This window comes from Ovis canadensis, chromosome 16 (genome assembly GCF_042477335.2).
Source record: "Ovis canadensis isolate MfBH-ARS-UI-01 breed Bighorn chromosome 16, ARS-UI_OviCan_v2, whole genome shotgun sequence".
In the NCBI taxonomy this organism is placed as follows: domain Eukaryota; kingdom Metazoa; phylum Chordata; class Mammalia; order Artiodactyla; family Bovidae; genus Ovis; species Ovis canadensis.
In genome coordinates this window covers 38,364,503-38,379,938 of record NC_091260.1, presented here as the reverse complement: position 1 = coordinate 38,379,938, position 15,436 = coordinate 38,364,503, and positions in this window count along the sequence as shown.

Below are 15,436 nucleotides of genomic sequence, written 5' to 3'. Positions count from 1 at the left end.
CACATTTTATTCAGGTGATACTATTAGGTGATGAGCCCACCAGTAAAGCTGAGTGTCAAATAAGCCCACTTATAGTAGAGGTTTATTGAGTCTTGTCCAATTGGATGTTACTGCATGTTTCAATGTAATTAAAAGGTAGGGGCTCTTCCTGACAATGATAGTCCTGTGACTAGAATGAAGAAAAGGTGGAAAGGGTATCTGTATGAAATAACATACAGAATGAAGACAGCAAATGAAGGATCTCTGCCTCTGTCCATACAGCATAGACTATAGGAAGGGTATAAGGTATAATCAAGAAAGAAAGAAAAATTGGAAAACAACTGCTTTTCAAAAAGGATAAAATAACAGAATTAATTTAACCAAGGAGGTGAAAGAACTATACCATGAAAACTATAAGACACTGATGAAAGAAGCTGAAGACACAAATAAATGGAAAGATATTCCATGCTCATGGGTTGGAACAATTAATATTGTTAAAATGTTCAGAGCAATCTATAGATTCATTGCAATCCCTTTAAATATTCCAATGGCTTTTTTTTTTTTTTTTACAGAAATAGAATGAACAATGCTAAAACTTGTATGGAATCACAAAAGACCCTAAGACCCTGAAGAACCAATGTAATCTTGAAAAAGAAGACCTGGAAGCATCATGCTTCCTTATTTCAAACTATACTATAAAACTGTAGCAACCAAAACAAAATGGTATTGGCAGAAAAAGAGAGAGACCAATGACATAGAACAGGAAGCCTGGAAACAAACCCACACATGCATAGACAACTGACTTACAACAAAGGAGCCAGGATATATGAGGGGGAAAGGACAGTGTTTAATAAACACTAATAAAATCTTTAATAAAAGGTGTTAGGAAAAGTGGACTGGTGCTGCTAAGTCACTTCAGTCGTGTCCGATTCTGCATGACCCCATAGATGGCAGCCTGCCAGGCTCCCCCATCCCTGGGATTCTCCAGGCAAGAACACTGGAGTGGGTTGCCATTTCCTTCTCCAGTGCATGAAAGTGAAAAGTGAAAGTGAAGTCACTAGTCATATGCAAAAAAAAATGAAACTGGGCCACTATCTTACATCACACACAAAAATTAACCCAAAATGGATTAAAGACTTGAATGTAACCTGAAACCATACAAATCCTATATGAAAATATAGGCATTAAGCTCCTTGACATCAGTGTTGGTGATGACTTTTTTGATCTGACACCAAAAGCAAAGTAAAGCAAAGCAAAATGAAGTGGAGCTTTATCCAACTAAAATTTCTTCTGCACAGCAAACGAAACCATTAGAAAAATGAAAATCATTATGGGAGAAAATATTTGCAGATCATACATCTGATTTGGGATTAATATTAAAAAAATATAAAGAATATTACAACTCAATAGGGCACACACACACACAAATCAATCTGATTTAAAAATGGCCAGGGAAACTGAATAGACATTTACCCAAAGAAGACAAACAGATGGCCAAAAGGTACACAAAAGGTGCTCAGCATCACTAGTCATCAGGGAAATGCAAATCAAAACTTCAGTGAGATACCTCCTCATACATAGAATGGCTATTTGCAGAAGTGCGAGAAGATGTGGAGGATAGGGAACTCAGGAACTGTTGAGGAGAAGGAAGATTGGTACAAGCACTGTGGAAAAGAGTATGCATGTGTTTCCAGAAATTAAGAGCAAAACCACCATATGACCCAGCAATTCTACTTCCAGGTATTTATCCAAAGAAAACAAAAACACTAACTCGGAAAGATACACGCACCTCCTCTGTTCACTGCAGCCTTAGTTACAATAGCCAAGATATGGAAACAACGTAAGGTCCATCAACAGATGAACAGCTAAAGAAGCTGAGATATAGACACACAGTGGAGTATTATTTGGCCATAAAAAAGAGACCGTGCCAATTGTGAGAACGTGGACGGATTTTCAGGGCATTACACTAAGTGAAATAAGTCAGAGAAAGACAAATATTGTATGATCTGTCTTATATGTGGAATCCAAGAAAAAGAAGAACAGAATCTAAGAAGAAAGATAGGATACAGACAGCAGACTGGTGGTTGCCAGAGGCAAGAAGTGCCGGTGGGCCAAGTAAGTGAAGGTGGTCAAAAGGGACAAACGTCTGTTATAAAATAAGTCAGTCCTGGAGATGGAATGAACAGCATGGAGGCTGTAGTTATATTATACCATATTGTATATTTGAAAGTTGCCATGAGTAGATCTTCAAAGTTCTCATTACAAGAGAAAGAAGAAAAAAATGTTAACTATGTATGGCAATAGACATTTAACTAGACTTACTGTGGTGATCATTTTTCAATATGTATAAGTATCAAATTGTTATACTGTACAGCTGAAACTAACATATGTTGATACTCAATTGAAAAAAAAGAAAAGAAAGAACAATACAATAAGGTAGGAGGAAGAGTAGGAAGTTAAGATCCAGAAAAGTCCGGATTCTTTACAATCACAGACAGTTTTAAATGCTGGTCTGCTGAATTTTCCCCTACCACTTTATTTCCAAGCCTAACTTGCTTACAGCTTTTTTCTCTTCAATGATATAAAGTTAAATTACAAATTTGTGATTCATTAAGAAATCAAAACACTGATTTACTGATTTTAAATCCTCATGAGTCCAGACAATGTACAAATTCTATACTGAGCGATTAAAGAAAAGTAATACAAATTTCTTATTCTTTGTAAAGTACAACTGCACTAATGTTCATTATGGTTTTGCTCTAGAAGTCTCTGTGGGAAAGAAGAGAGGAGGTGCTCGAGTTCAAAGGTGAGAATTATTTTCATCTGTCAAAGAAAATCTACCTTTGATGAAAGGAAGACATAGGTGTTTTTACCTAGACCTAGCTAGTTCTAATTGGAGAAGGCAATGGCAACCCACTCCAGTACTCTTGCCTAGAAAATCCCATGGATGCAGGAGCCTGGTAGGCTGCAGTCCATGGGGTCGCGAAGAGTCAGACATGACTGAGTGACATCACTTTCACTTTCATGCACTGGAGAAGGAAATGGCAACCCACTCCAGGGTTCTTGCCTGGAGAATCCCAGAGATGGCGGATCCTGGTGGGCTGCCGACTATGGGGTCGCACAGAGTCAGACACGACTGAAGCAACTTAGCAGCAGCAGCTAGTTCTAATAGCAGATTTAAAATAATAAAGAAACAGCAGCTAAACTGTCCTTGACAGTAAAATTCCAAGGTAAAGCATGGTGTTCTTCCAGTTTCTATCCTAAGGGCCTGACGATGTTCATGGGACCTGTGGTGGATGGTGTTGGGGAGGCTCACACACCACCAGCTGCTCTAAGGGCTCTGGGTCTCATAAGTGACACCTCAGCCTCTCCAGGTGGGCCTGCGAGGAGGGAAGACTGTAGAGGGAGTAGCTGGACTCTCTTTCCTCTGTATGTTTAGGAAGTAATTGTCTTCACTCACCACATGCGCGGGGCCCTGGGGCTAGAAACTGTACACAAGGCAGACACTCCAGGCCCCCTACCTCCCCCAGGGACGAGCCACCAAGGGGTCTTCTCCTCCTCCTCTCCTCAAAGTGCACACCCAATCTGGAATTTCTGCAGGAGTGCAAAGGCATGCGACACTTTAAAAGAAGCAGAAAGCAGTGGAGGTCACTCAAAAACACCTATCTTGCTGGCCATCTGTGGCGAGAAGCCACCAGCTTCCCAGACTCTCATGGGAAGCTGTGAGTCTCATGAAAGCCACTTCATCACCAGTTCTCTGTTTAGGACCTCCTCAGCCTCAGAGTTCGGCAGGGGCTAGGGAGGAGCAGCTAGAGGCGAGCTACTGTCCCAGCCACCCAGGCCAGACCCCCGACAGACAGGGTGATTACAATCTCGAGGGCTGGCCCTTTCTTGAGAGAGACTGATCACACAAAGCCTCTGTTTGTTAAATTCCTAGACAAAACACTTGCCCTCAGGGGCTTAAGTTCCCGTCATGGGAGTCCTTATCTTTTTCTTAACTGTAATATTAGAGGTCGGATCATGCTGGTGCTAGAAATTTGCATTCCATACAAATACCTAAGTGCTTTGTATACCAAATGCATTAGTTAGAACATGCACATAATAAATTTACAAATTACTGGTCCTATGCTGGGCACCCTTTATTGGTGGGTGTTTCTTTGTCAAAGTATTTAATCACGGTCAATTAGGATAAATGTATCTGCATGCTACCGACAAAGGTAGTGTTCAATATGCATGCTATTCTGTGTAGATATAATTACACCCATGGTTTGTTTCCTTGGAGGTTAATATCCCTTTGAGAAGAGATATTAATATACACAACAATGGCACATCTGTTCTCTCCAGTTGAGGTGAGACTGATAACAAGTCTACCTTAGCATAGTTTGATGCTCATTAACATTTTAATCTAATTAAGAAGTGCTATTAACTCTGGGTGACAGTCTGGTTTGCCAGGACTGATGTGGAGGGTGACTTCTCTGATGTAACAGAAGTTATTTAAAAGTATCCAGGGACTGCACGGAAAGTTGCCCCAAAGCCAGTCATCTGGAGGTCTATTTTCTAACCCCCACACCTGGGAACAAGGCTGAGCCCTTGCTGCCAGCAGCATCTGAGGCTGGGTGGGAGCTATGGGAGACACACACCTACTAATGGGAACAAGAGGACCCATCCAGAGCATGAGCCACGCTGCTCAAGAATGGGGTTTCTGTGACCAAGACTGCGTGCGTGTTAAAACTGTATGGGCTGTGAAAGATCTTAGACGAGGCCAGAATTCCGTCTCTGAGAGAAATCAGTCTATACCTGTAGGCATAAAGCACCCGCAGCTGAAGGGATTGGGCCCACCACTTTCTCAGACACCTATTCTTGTTCGGGGCAGACTGGGGCCGATGGTAAGATAAACACTACAGAAGAGGCTCTGTGAAAACCCATGTGAAAAAGGAATCTGAAAAAGAATGAATATATGTGTATGTAGAACTGAATCACTTTGCTGTACACCTGAAACAAACAATACTGTAAATCACCTATACTCCAATTTAAAACAAAAAGGGACCCAGGCCGCCTCCAGTTCCATCTTCAAAGGTAAGGGCTGGTCTTCTGTAGCCACAGGCATCACTCAGGGATCTCCTCCTTTGTTCGGGTCTCATTGCCTCATGGCCTCTGTACCAGCCCCCAGCCCTCCCCAGCTGGCAGCTCTGGAAACCTCGAATGGGCTTCTGCTTCAGCGTGGTGGACAGGTCCCTTTGCTCCTTCTGAGTGACCTCTTGCTCAGGTCATCACCTGCTTCCAGAGGGGTCTGAAGTGAGGCGTGAGGGAGGGAGTATTAAAAATGCAGACCTTGCTTCCCTTTATTTGCACTTTCTTCTTTCATCTTCCCCTGCATTCGCTCCCTCTGGCCTCCCCTCTTCACCTTCCATGACCTTCATGTCCAATAGACCAGGCATCCAGACGACTAAGGGGACACCCATTTCCTCAATCCTCTCACAGTTGCCCCAAACCCTATGTCCTGGGAGGATGGCACAGCCTGTGTGTCACGGCAGCTGAGGAACAGACCAGCTGTGCATGCTCAAGGAAGATGGACCCACCATGGCTTCCAGCTCCCCCCAGAGTTGTAGGCTATGGGGCTGCGAGGATCCCTTCCTGACTCGGAAGAGAAAGCTCCTGACGGACCAGTTCAGCAGTGAAGGGGTTACTCTTCTGGGTGCCGGACACTCTTCCCAGCTTGTCTGATGGAGATGCGACCTGGCACCACTGAAAAGCTTCAAGATTAATGGAGAAAAGGAGAAATCTGACAGCTTTTCCGCTGGCTTCAGTCCTCCTGGGTGGGCCGACTGGTCTTGAATGTCACTAGCTACTTAATCTTGTGTATCTGAAACAGACTGGCGTGTTTGAGGAGCCCTGCTTGCTCTGTATAGACATCAATTGGAGAGGCAGATAAAAGGGAACTGCATTGAATTTCTCCTTTAAGCCTTTTACCGGGAACTTTCTGACTGCAAAATAATCAGTGGCTGGTCTCACCACACCCAGGGCAGCTAGGACTTCCCAGCCAGACTGCCCTGTTCTGCTCAACTCAGTGCAGACACGCATCACCCTCATGTTCTTCACTATTCTTTTTTCTACACAGTCTTGCTTACTAATCATAAACCATGGGTGTCTGCTTGATCTGATGGGTAAGCTAATGGATCCCCAGAGATATAGCTCTATCAGCACAGATATGCACAGGGGAAAGGAAGGAGGCTAATAATCCCTAAATGTACCAAATGACCTGCTTACGTGTCTCAAGCAAATAAGGTTTAACTGATATTCTAGATCTAAAGTCTTTAGCCAGAAAAAGAGATTTAAAATCAAACGATGCTTTCTACTTCCTGTTTTGTCAAACTGAACATGTGGGGAAAAAAAAAAAGCTATTCAGGTTAAATGCCTAGCATCAAAGGAGAATGAATAAATAAAATGACTGTGTTTGCAGAGGAGGTTACAATAGATTGACTTTGTACATTTAAAAGGCAGGAATGTTTTTGTGGTTATTGCGTGAAGTAACTGTGTCTGGTCTGGTTGGGTCTGGTGCAAGAAGTCTCTGATGAGACTTAAACACATTAAACTCCAAACATAATGGTTTATGAGGAGCTTGTCATAAACCTAAACAATAGCTCCAATCGGCCCTGAGCTTCTGTTGGTGTATTTCATATAATTTGCCCTTACCCTTTCATCACTTTCTGATTTCTCTAAACCCATGAGCGTGGCTGAGTGTATCGTCAAGATTAAGTGATAAATAGCCCAGGGTTGACTGAAGCCAACAGACTATATATTAATTGTCCTCAGCCTGGCATCTGGGAACAAATGAAACTCCTGTGTCTGAAATTTGCCACATTATAAGCACACACAGGTCTATGCAGAGTGTCTTCCCTGCAATGTGCATTTGGCTAGGGTGAAAGGTCTCTTTAAAGCAGAACATTTTCCAATAAACATACACAAAACTCATCATAAACCAGACTAATTCTTCTGTCTGCCTGAGGAAGATGGAAGACATAAACTGAGCCCAACACCACAGCATGTGTCACAGCCCTCCATTATGCCTTTGAAATATCACCAGATATCTGGCTATTTTTAAGTTACCAGCTTCTCCTCTCTGGCCAAGGGTGTCTGCTTTAAAAAACGCTACAGGAAGTTACTGATGAGACCTAAAATGGAAAATGAAGTGGAAAATGTCTTCAGTATACTAAAGCAACCTCATTTCAACAATCATTTCAAAGATGAGGTCACATTTGATTTTATTTGTGAGTTCCTCTTTTAAAGACACAGCCTCACACAGTGTCAAAGCATAAGGCAAAAGCTGATTGAAATGATGCCAAGATCGAAGGCCCGTGGGAGGAGATAGGAGACCAGTGTTTCTTTATCTCTCCCAAATGTGGATGTGCTCTCAGGGGACTGGAACATAGTTGGCCAGAAGGAACAGAAGGATCTTGGGTGCAGGTTTCAAAAATCTCAGGGAGGGCTTCCGTGGTGGGTCCAATGGTTAGGAATCTGCCTTCCTGGGGACATGGGTTTGATCCCTGCTCCAGGAAGATCCCACATGCTGGGGGGCAACTAAGCCTGTGCACCACACCTACAGAGCCAGCACTCTAGAAATTGCGAGGTGCAGCTTTGAAGCCCATGCACCTAGCACCTGCGCTCTGCAACAAGAGAAGCCAGTGCAATGAGAAGCCCACGCACCACAATGATGAGTAGACCCTGCTTGCAGCAACTAGAGAAAAACTCTCGTGTAGCAATGAAGACTCACCCCAACTAAAAATAAATCTTTTTTAAAAAAGGAAGGAAATTCATATGTAAACACAAGGAACCAAAATGGGAGCAAAAACTAGACAGAAAATGTCATTTTTCTGGAGATTGGTTGTGAACATTTTTCAATCTTCATGTTTGAGATATCTCTAAAAGGAAATGTCTTTCCTCTTCTGAGGGATAGCCAAAAAAGGTGTGTAGCTATGGACAAGAACCAGGTGAGTCAACCAAACAGGAAACCCAAGTTCTAAGTCACAGTTTGAATAAAAGGTGAAGGTTCCCACACTCGTGAAGAGTCAAGAGACCCAAAAGGGAAAAACAATGAAGTTGCTCCATGGCAGTAATTGCTGGTGGTCTTGGAGAGGTTTCCCCACGGCAGTATTTCTGCCACATTGTTTTATTTTTAACTGGCCCTATAGCTGGCAAATACAAAAATGGTTGAAATTATGAGATCCCCTAGAACCTTCTCAAGAGGATGAATTCAGGAATCTTGAGACAAATCTGAGAAATAAATATCATGGGACATATAACTGGGAAGTGATGGTTCAAAATGTGTGCTTGGTGGCCTATAAGACTCCCAGTTCCCCAACATGATGTGTCTGGTAGGAACATGGAAAAGTCTCTTTGCCTGTCAATACCTTTACCAGCTAGCCTACTTGGGTGCTTTGAAGTTAAAGCTCTGTGTTATCCAAAGTCCTCAGGCAAAGACAAATAACCCTAAGAAGGGTGCCATGTATACTTACTGAGTCAACAAATAATTTTTAGCATCTACTGAATCCCAGATACTGTACTGGGGATACAGCAATGGTCAGAACAAACGTGGTGCCTGCCCTCGTGTATCTTGGTATCTACTGAGGGTGTCAGATGTTGGACTAGGAGTTAAAGTCTGAAGAACATTAGAAAAGGGGTGCTACAGGGTGCAGCGGGAGTTTAAGCCACTGGGGTCAGAGAAGGTCTCCTTGGTTACAGCTGAGTGATCCTGCTGGTGATGTTGCAGGAAGAAGCAACAGAAGACTTAGAGGCAGAGACGAGCATAGCACGCATGAGGAACTGAAAGAAGACAAATTCCTAGAACACAGAAAGCCAAAGAAGAGTGGTGAGGTTCAAAGGAGGGGAAAGGTAGCAAGACTGGGCCCTAAGGGACCTCAGGGAACTGGTAAAAAGCTCATCTCTACTGGAAGACACTGAAGGACTGTAAAAGGAGCGTGATCTGATATTTGTGCTTCAGGAAGATCCACTGTGACTGCTTTGTGAAGGAAATGTTGGACTGAGTCAGAGAGGACTCTAACAAACAGGTAGGAAGCCATTGCAGAAGTCCATATGGGACACAGTGGCAGACTGGACCAAGGCGGTGGTGAGATTGGAAAGAGAGGCCAGCATATCCTCATACCTGTACACAAATTTATAGTGAAGATGCTTAGGACCCAGAGCAGACGCAGGAGGAAGATTCTGTGAAGACCACATTCTGTCTGCTTGGCAACTCCATCTGAACCAGGTCTGATTGGCAAGGGGCAGTGGGAGAGGAGGGGGATAATTAGGAAGACGTGAACCGAAGATAACTTTGGCTGACTTCATAATTTTGTCTGGAATTAGTTCTAGGTATTTGTTTCAGAAAATCCATATGTAAAAGTTCTTCTCATTATGTTACAAGAAATTTACTTATAAGAATTCTGCAAAGCCTTCCTTTAAAAGGAGAGCTTATATATACTTCAAACAAAAAATGACTTGTGAATTTTGATTTATATGTACCCATTTGTAAACTGATTACATAGCTCCATAGAGTAGCTGTACATACATATCAAACTCAAAGCTCTATATAAGACACTATTATATATATGTGTGTGTGTTTGTTGGGGGGGGGTGCACGCACATGCAGGCTAAGTTGCTTCAGTTGTGTCTGACTCTTTGTGACCCTCAGGACTGTAGCCCACCAGGCTCCTCTGTCCATGGGATTCTCCAGGCAAGGATACTGGAGTAGGTTGCCATGTCCTCCTCTGAGAGATCTTCCTGACCCAGGGATCGAACCCACATCTCTTATGTCTCCTGTATTGACAGGTGGGCTCTTTATCACTAGTGCCACCTGGGAGGCCCCCATGTATATGTGTTTATATAGCATATATATGAAACAAATATATTATATTCCATTCCTTTTTTAACAACAGCTAGTAGTCCTCTATCACATTTTTACTTCTGAGTGTACCAATTGAACTGTAGGCTTACTAAGCATCCACTTTTTAAACTAGTTCTATATCTTGTCTTTTTTATTGTAATATTATAATTTATTTGAATATTATGCAGGTGAACTATCAGAAAAAAATGAGAGTAGTTTCTGTGAAAATCAGGTTGGAATCTTGGAAGTCTTTAACAAAAGTAGGTTTGTAAAGAAAAAATTCTCAAATTATGGGCAACAGTTCTATGGGGAAGACAAAGGATTGAAGGAGCAAAAAAACTAGAAATATATTCTGTACTCAGATTCCAGAGAATTGCTTTCAAATTTTGGACTATTTCAATAAGATAAAAATTAGATAAGATAAGATAAAAATTGTAGGTGATACATGATAGATATAGCTGATGCAAGAAAAATCATTTTGGAACCCTGATCAGAAGTTCAGTTAAAAAAAAAATTCAGTTCAGTTGCTCAGTTGTCTCCAACTCTGCAACCCCATGGACACACCAGGCCTCCCTGTCCATCACCACCTCCTGGAATTCACTCAGACTCATCTCCATCGAGTCGGTGATGCCATCCAACCATCTCATCCTCTGTCTTCCCTTTCTCCTCCTGCCTACAATCTTTTCCAGCACCAGGTGTTTTCCCAATGAGTCAGTTCTTCACATCAGGTGGCCAAAGTATTGGAGTTTCAGCTTTAGCATCAGACCTTCCAATGAATATTCAGGACTGATTTCCTTTAGGATGGGCTGGTTGGATCTCCTTGCAGTCCAAGGGACTCTCAAGAGTCTTCAATACCACAGTTCAAAAGCATCAATTCTTCGGTGCTCAGCTTTCTTTATAGTCCAGCTCTCATATGATCAGAAGACATGTATTTAAATGGATACCTATTTTAAGTTGTATCTTATGAAAACATGATTTTAAAGGTCAGAAATAGTTAAATAGCAGTAATTTCATATTCTTTTCTATGTCAACAAAAGATAACCAATATAATGTCGAAGAGATAACTTAAGCCCATTTTAAAAAGTTACCTGACAAGCTCTCATTCTAACTATTGGATAAGAAGGCTTTCTGCATAGTACCAAGGGCCCTGGCTAGAGGAAGCCACATTCCACATGCAGACTGATGGGCTATGACTACAGCATGGGGAACCAAAAAGATCATCACAATCCCAGCTTGTCCAGAAAAGAGACTATTTTTCAGCCATGCTTGGAAAGATTTCACCAGTAACTAGCAAGGAGGAATTAGAAACTCTTACCAGAACCCTCTGTATATCATTTACAGCCTATTATATAAACATACTGTACATGTTTAAGCTTACTATATAGTAAACTGCACATAGGTCTTTTTTCATACACAGTTTAGTCATTCTCATTTAGTCTTTTTGTATCTTCATGAAGTCCTGAAAGAAAGAATCTCTGCAGCTGTTGTTAGTGATGGCAGTGTGCACCCAGTGAGCCTACCTGATTATTACTGTTATACCATGCTTGGAGTAGGTTCCCAGGAAAGTTGTCTCCTTATGGAATACTGATTGAATAGGGCCTATTTTGGTCAGAGTAACATACACAGGAAGGACAGCCCATTGCAAAGAAGTGCCATTTACCACATATTGTATGATCCCATTTATATGACTGTCTGGAATAGGCAAACACACAAAATCAGAAAGCAAATCAGTGGTTGGCAGGGACTAGGGAGCGAGGGGAAAGGGAGTGACGGTTGAAGGGTATGGAGTTTATTTTTGGAACAACTAAAATATTCTGAAACAAGTGGTGATGGTTCAAAACCTTGTAAATATATTTAAAAAACATAGAATTGTATGCGTCAAATATGTGAATTTTGCTATATGTTTATATCTTAAAAAGCCAATCAATGTAATCTATCATACCAACAGTCTAAATAAGAAAAATCATATTATCCTATCAATTGATGCAGAAAAAGCATATTACTAAATCCAATACTCATTTACGATAAAAACTCTCAGAAAATGATCAATAGAGGGGAACTTCCTCACCTTGATAAAAATCTACAAAAAACCCTTTTAGCTAAAATAATTAACGGTAAAAGACTGAATACTTTCCTCCTAAAATCAATAAAAAGGAAACGATGTCCACTCTTACCACTCTTATTTGACATAACACTAGGAGTTTTAACCAGAGGAATATAGCATGAAGAAGAGAGAAAAGATAGATAGATCTAAAGGAAATACTTACTCACTTGAAATTACTGAATATAAACAAAAAGTAGAAGGCAATCTCAGTAAAAAATTTCAAGTTTCAAAGTAAAAGGACAAAGCATAGCAGAATTGACCCCCCAAATTATATGGATCTGATTCTAAAAGGCTCAATATAAAAGAGTAGTTATCACAAATAAGTACAGCCAAGAAAAGCAACATATAAGTACCCAAAGGTTGAGAAAGGTAGGAAAAATCTAACTGGCTACATAGAGCTAAGCCCATTGAAATAGAACAATATTTCAATGTTATGACATACACCAAGTTTCAAGTTATGACATATACCAGAGAAAATAAATAGAACAATAAAAATTGATTAAATAAAGTAAAACTAGAAAAACTAAAGAAGTAAATGAAGTGCAGGTTATAGAAAACAAGGAAATCAATTCAAGAAGAAAACTGGAAAATTCACAAATATGTGGAGATTAAATAGCAAACTATTGAACAACCAATGGGGCAAAGAAGAAATCAAAAGAAAATTAGAAAAAACTACCTTGGCACAAATAAAAGTGGAAATATATCAAAACTTCTAGGTGTAGCAAAAGCAGTTCTAAAAGGGAAATTCATAGTGATAAATGCCTATATGAAAAACTAAAAAAAAATCTCAAACAACCTAACCTTATATCACAATGAAGTAGGAATAAAAGAACAAATGAAGCCGTTAGTAGAAAGAAAATAACAAATATTATTGTCCAAATAAATGAAATAGAAACTAAAAGTAGGAAAGATCAATGAAACTATGAGCTGATTCTTTAAAAAGATACAGAAAATGGGCATGCCTTTAGCTAGACTAACCAAGATAAAGAGAGCACTCAAATAAATAAAAACAGAAATCAAAGGAGACATTACAACTGATATCACAGTGATATAGAGCATCATAAGAGACTATGTGAATACTTTGCTGTTCTTCTAAGTCACTAAGTTGAATCCAACTCTTTGCAACCCTATTGACTGTAGCACACTAGGCTCCTCTGTCCATGGAAATCTCCAGGCAAGAACAGTGGAGTAGGGTGCTGTTTCCTTCTCCAGGGGATCTTCCCAGACCAGTGATCAAACACTTGTCTCCTGCATTTTAGGCAGATTCTTTACCACTGATCCACCAGGGATCAGTGGTAAAGAATGATGAACACTTACATAGCAAATTAGATAACCTGGAAGAAGTGGATAAATTTCTTGAAACATACAACCTACCAAGACTGAATCATGAACAAACAGAAAATCTGAACAGACTAATTACTATTAAGGAGATTGAATCAGTAACTTTCCAATACACAGAAGTCCAGGACCAGATGACTTCACTCGTTAGTTTTAACCAAACATTTAAAGAATAAAAATCCTTCTCAAACTCTTCTAAAAAACAGAAGAGAAGGGAGCACTTCCAAATTCACTTTTTGGTATTACCCAGATTCCAAAACCAGACAAAGATGCCACAGGAAAATTACAGGCCAATGTCCCTGATTAATATAGACGCAAAAGTCCTTAACAAACTATCAGCAAATCAAATTCAACAAAACATCAAAAGGATCACACACAATGGTCAAGCGGGATTGATCCCAGAGATGCACATGTGGTTCAACATCTGCATGTCAGTGTGTTATTCCACACAAAATGAAGAATAAAAATCATATGATCATCTCAAAAGCTTCAGAAAACTTTGACAAAACTCAATATCCATTTATGATAAAACTCTCACCCATGTGAGTATTGTTGAGAATAAATAGGGAATGTAACAACATAATAAAGACCATATACAACAAGCTCACAGTTAACATCATACTCAGTGGTGAAAAGCTGAAAGATTTTCCTCCAAGATCAGGATGAGGACAAAAATGCTTACTCTCACCGCTTTTATACAGTATTTTATTGGAAGTCCTAACCAAGGTAATTAGGCAAGAAAAACAGCCTTTGCAGATGATGTGATCGAATCCAGGTCTCCCACATTGCAGGTGGATTCTTTACCAACTGAGCCATCAGGGAAACCCAAGAATACTGGAGTGGGTAGCCTGTCCCTTCTCCAGGGGATCTTCCCAACCCAGGAATCGAACCAGGGTCCCCTGTATTGCATGTAGATTCTTTAAAAACAGACCTACCAGGGAAGCCCAATATAGAAAATCCTAAATCACCACCAAAAGCTGTTTAGAATAAATGAATTCAGTGAAGTTGCAGTGTCCCCTTCATGGATCACAGCCTTGTTGTGGTGAAGGGGCTTGTGCAACTCAGTGAAGCTATGAGCCATGCTGTGCAGGGCCACCCAAAATGGATGGGTCACAGTGGAAAGTTCTGACAAAACGTGGTCCATCAGAGGAGGGAATGGCAAACCACTCCAGGACTCTTGCCACAAGAACCTCATGGACAGTATGAAAAGACATAAAGATATGACACCAGAAGATGGGTTTCCCAGGCTGCAAGGTGTCCAATATGCTACCGGGGAAGAGCAGAGGGTGATTACTAATAGCTCCAGAACGACAAAAGACAGAAACAGTAAGGACCTAACAGAAGCAGAAGAGATCAAGAAGAGGTAGGAAGAATATACAGAAGAACTATACAAAATAGGTCTTAATGATCTGGACAGCCATGATGGGGTGATCACTCACCTAGAGCCAGACATCCTGGAGTGTGAAGTCAAGTGGGCCTTAGGTAGCATTACTATGAACAAAGCTAGTGGAGGTGATGAAATTCCAGCTGAGCTATTTAAAATCCTAAAGGATGATGCTGTGAAAGTGCTGCACTCAATATGTCAGCAAACTGGGAAAACTCAGCCATGGCCACAGGACTTAAAAAGATCAGTTTTCATTTCAATCTCACAGAAGGGCAAGGACAAAGAATGTTTAAACTACTATGTACAAGTGTACTCATTTCACATGCTAGTAAGGTAATGCTTAAAATCCTACAAGCTAGGCTTCAACAATATGTGAACTGAGAACTTCCAGATGTTCAAGTGGGTTTAGAAAAGACAGAGGAACCAGAGATCAAATTGTCAACATTTGTTGGATCATAGAGAAAGTAAGTGGAATTCCTGAAAAACAACTACCTCATTGACTATGCTAAAGCCTTTGACTGTGTGAATCACAACAAACTGTGGAAAATTCTTCAAGAGATGGGAATACCAGACCATCTTACCTGTCTCCTGAGAAGTCTGTATGCAGGTCAAGAAGCAGTAGTTAGAACTGGACATGAAACAATGAACTGGTTCAAATATTGGGAAAGGAATAGGTCAATACTGTATATTGCCACCCTACTTATTTAACTTATATGCAGAGTACATCATGAGAAATGCTGGGCTGGATGGA